The 4,585-nt window shown below is 50.0% G+C and overlaps 1 protein-coding gene across 1 annotated transcript in view; it reads left to right on the top strand.

The window, feature by feature from the left end:
• LOC103582578 (probable histone-lysine N-methyltransferase PRDM7) overlaps positions 1 to 4,585 on the top strand; it is a gene marked incomplete at its 5' end in the record, with an annotated part of 11,920 nt that overhangs the window by 2,766 nt on the left and 4,569 nt on the right. The gene's annotated exons all lie outside the window — the stretch shown is intronic.

The following is a 4,585-nucleotide window of genomic DNA, read 5'->3' as shown; positions in this document are numbered from 1 at the left end:
AGGGAGGGTGTGGCTGGGGACGGTCAGGGAAGGTTGCTCTCAGGACATAACATTTGAGAGGTGCAGAGTTGTGGGCAAAGGACTCCAGGCAGAGAGAGCAGCTCGTGCAACAGCCCTGAGGCAGGAGAGAGCGAGGGTGTTTGAGGAATGGCTGAGACCATGCAGTTGAAGGAAGCAGAGAAGGGAGCAGAGGTCAGAGAGATACACAGAAGCCTGGACATGTAGCCCCCATGATTCCTGCCAAGAAACTGGGGATTTTCCTGAGATGAAAAAAACTGTGGAGTTTTGGTTAATTTTCAGAAAATAAACTGCAGTCGGTAATACCGTCAGAGGCTACTTTAGTCTCCAGGTAAGAGAGGATGGTGGGTTGGATAAAGGTGGGAGTCAGGAGGTAAGAAATCTGATTAGGGATATAATTAAAACAGAACTTCCTATTAAATTTGTAATGGGCTAAGACTGAATGAAATAACTCAAGTAGGAATATTTGGTGTGTCATCCAAGGAAGGACATATTTTCATTTTATGATTCGTAGACACAGAGAGAAGCAACTCATAATCTAGTTTAGGCAGCAGGAACCAGAGTCCTTTACTCAAGGGGGCCTGGACCACAATGAATCCCCCTTCCTGATGGAGAACCAGGTACACAAGAGTCCTCAATTAAATGTCTTTGAATGGGGAGACTCAAATTCAGGTGTACTTACACATGCTCTTTAACCACTACTCTACACTGCCTTCCACAATTGTGCATCTCCAGACGAAGTGGCTCCTGACTTAATAGATCCCGTTCACCTCATAAGAAAAGTCACTAAGGATGAGTCCATCCACAATAGTCCCTTTTCGTGTTGCTGTAACACAATACCTGAGACTGGATAATTTATAAAGAACAGAGGTTTATTTGGCTTATGATTCCGTGACAGCTGCATCTGGCATGAGCCTCAGGCTGCTTCTACTCATGGTGGAAAGTGGCAGGCAGCTGGTGGGTACAAGGGGCAAGAGGAAGCAAGAGAGAGAGAGATGGGGGAGGTGCCAGGGCCTTTTAAATAACTGGCTCTCGTGGGAACTAATAGAGTGAGAACTCACTCACTACTGCCACCTTCCAGGGAGAACATTAATTCATTCATGAGGGATCTGCCCCCATGATTCAAACAGCTCCCCACACTGCCATATTGGGGATCAGATTTTCACATGAGTTTTGGGGGGACAACACATCCAAACTCTATCACCATCTACGTAATCCAGAGTTATTTCTCAGTAGAATAAAATAGCTGCAGATGCTCTATCAGGAAAAGTACCAGAGATTAGGGGGATAAGAGGACATGATATGACCCAGAAGACACTTGTAGTGTGTGGGGGAAAGTCACTGCAGCTCCTTCCGTATAAGACTGAAGCTGCCTCTGATGCTACTGAAGGTCCCAAGTTTGGCTGATACACAGACAAGGCCCTTGATGTAGGCTTTCTGGATTTCGGAGGAAGGTTTAGTGAACAAAAATGGAATGGAAAATAGACTGTAAAGGAACACTCGGTGGAAGACAGCAGGCGTTAACACATGAGGAATGATTAGTGGAGCAGGCCTTACCATACAACAAAGCAGATGTCCCAGACAGTGTTGTCTACACCTCCCCTGACCAAAAACTTCCTCCTTCAGCAGAACCAAAGCCAGAGACCCACCCATGTTCTTCAAGCCCTCTGGCCTTCTCCAGTCAGAAATTCCTCAGGCAACATGTGGAACACAATCACTCCTCTCAGACCTTCCCAGGGACATCTGCAAGAGAACATCTCAGAACATTAATTCATTCATGAGGGATCTGCCCCCATGGATCAAACAGCTCCCAACACTGCCATATTGGGGATCAGATTTTCACATGCGTTTTTGGGGGACAACACATCCAAACTCTATCACCATCTACGTAATCCAGAGTTATTATCTCTCAGTAGAATAAAATAGCTGCAGATGCTCTATCAGGAAAAGTACCCAGAGATTAGGGGGAGAAGAGGATATGATATGACCCAGAAGACACTTGTAGTGTGTGGGGGAAAGTCACTGCCGCTCCTTCTGTATAAGACTGAAGCTGCCTCTGATGCTACTGAAGGTCCCTGGTTTGGCTGATACACAGACAAGGCCCTTGATGTAGGCTTTCTGGATTTCTGAGGAAGGTGTAGTGAACAAAAATGGAATGGAAAATACACTGTAAAAGAACACTCGGTGGGAGACAGCAGGCGTTAACACATGAGGAATGATTAGTGGAGCAGGCCTTACCATACAACAAAGCAGATGGCCCAGACAGTGTTGTCCACACCTCCCCTGACCAAAAATTTCCTCTTTCAGCAGAACCAAAGCCAGAGACCCACCCATGTTCTTCAAGCCCTGTGGCCTTCTCCAGTCAGAAATTCCTCAGGCAACATATGGAACACAATCACTCCTCTCAGACCTTCCCAGGGACATCTGCAAGAGAACATCTCCAGCCAGGGAATCTCTACCCAGTTAGTCAGAATCAGAACCAGCAACGTTCTGATCCACACAGCTGGAATGACAAGGCTGAAGGTCAAGAAGTCAAAGAAGGGTCCAACCCCCTATATAAAAGGACAAAGCAGAGGAGGATTTCAAACACATTTTTCAGCCCACCCAAAGGACTAATGGGGAGTTCTAGGGAGGGTGAGATGGAAGAAGAGTCCAGAACAGGCCAGAAAGTGAGTCCAGAAGACACAGGCAAATTATTTGTGGGGGCGGGAATCTCAAGAATTGCAAAAGTCAAGTGTGGAGAGTGTGGGAGAGGCTTCAGGAACAAGTCAGGCCTCATCCGACACCAGAGGACCCACACTGGGGAGAAACCCTACCTTTTCAGGGAGTGTGGGAGGGGCTTTAGCCAAAAGGTAACGCTCATCTGACACCAGAGGACACACACAGGGGAGAAGCCCCCGCAGTAAAACCACATCTCAACAGAGAGTGATGTGGCCACCACACACCTCCACGCCCCAGCACTGAGGGGGCTTCAGAGAACGTCTTTTGACTTCTTGCCTTCCCCAGGAGTGTAGAAACAGATGTAAGCGATCAAACATACCCTCCACTTTCATGACCAGAGACGAGGCAGAAAATGTGGGGGGTGGGGGTTCCTTAAGGGCTCACGGGCTATGGACAGGTACAGATCCCCTCCATGTTCTTCTGGCCTCCTGTTCCAATAAACGTTGTTCCCACACAAACCTGCAGNACACAATCACTCCTCTCAGACCTTCCCAGGGACATCTGCAAGAGAACATCTCTAGCCAGGCAATCTCTATCCAGTTGGCCAGAATCAGGAGCAGCAACGTTCCGATCCACACAGCTGGAATGACAAGGCTGAAGGTCAAGAAGTCAAAGAAGGGTCCAACCCCTTATATAAAAGGACAAAGCAGAGGAGGATTTCAAACACATTTTCCAGCCCACCGAAAGGACTAATGGGGAGTTCTAGGGAGGGTGAGATGGAAGAAGAGTCCAGAACAGGCCAGAAAGTGCATCCAGAGGACACAGGCAAATTATTTGTGGGGGTGGGAATCTCAAGAATTGCAAAAGTGAAGTGTGGAGAGTGTGGGAGAGGCTTCAGTTACAAGTCAGGCCTCATCCGACACCAGAGGACCCACACTGGGGAGAAGCCCTACCTTTGCAGGGAGTGTGGGAGGGGCTTTAGCCAAAAGGCAACCCTCATCCGACACCAGAGGATACACGCAGGAGAGAAACCCTATCTTTGCAGGGAGTGTGGGAGGGGCTTTAGCCAAAAGGCAACCCTCATCCAACACCAGAGGACCCACACTGGGGAGAAACCCTATCTTTGCAGGGAGTGTGGGAGGGGCTTTAGCCAAAAGGCAACCCTCATCCGACACCAGAGGACACACGCAGGGGAGAAGCCCCAGCAGTAAAACCACATCTCAACAGAGAGTGATGTGGTCACCACACACCTCCACGCCCTAGCACTGAGGGGGCTTCAGAGAACGTCTTTTGACCTCTTGCCTTCCCCAGGAGTGTAGAAACAGATGTAAGTGATGAAACACACCCTCCACTTTCATGACCAGAGACGAGGCAGAAAATATGGGGGGCGGGGGTTCCTTAAGGGCTCACGGGCTATGGACTGGTACAGATCCTCTCCATGTCCCACACGGCTCCCCTCCATGTTCTTCTGGCCTCCTGTTCCAATAAACGTTGTTCCCACACAAACCTGCAGCACGGGCTCTATTCCTCGTCCCCAGTTCCGAAGGCGAGAGAGTCCGGGAGGCCACGGAGAACTCAGATTCTCAGCTGGGTCTCACGGGAACCAAGTCCCACTTAAATCACCTCCTGGGCCCAGGGAGAGAACCAGGGGAGGAGATGGAGAGAGAGATGGGCCGGGAGGGGACCGCCCCCACCAGCGCCCCCTTGGCCTCTCCCGTTACCCCCATCTCTGTAGCCTCAGAGGCGGAGGCCAGGCAGGGACACAAGTGGGAACTGAAGAGACAAGGAAAAGGAGTCAGGAAACCAGTTCCCCAAGGCCCCAACCTCTTCTCTGTGGGTCCAGTCCTCAGGCCGGGTATCAGGTATCATAGCAGAGGGGGCAACTGCAGCCCCACGGTCTGGGGCA

The sequence above is a fragment of the Galeopterus variegatus genome, unplaced genomic scaffold, assembly GCF_000696425.1.
Source record: "Galeopterus variegatus unplaced genomic scaffold, G_variegatus-3.0.2 Scaffold16842, whole genome shotgun sequence".
Classification (NCBI taxonomy): domain Eukaryota; kingdom Metazoa; phylum Chordata; class Mammalia; order Dermoptera; family Cynocephalidae; genus Galeopterus; species Galeopterus variegatus.
The sequence above is the reverse complement of the archived record's forward strand: the minus strand, read 5'-3'. Positions and strand labels throughout refer to the sequence as shown.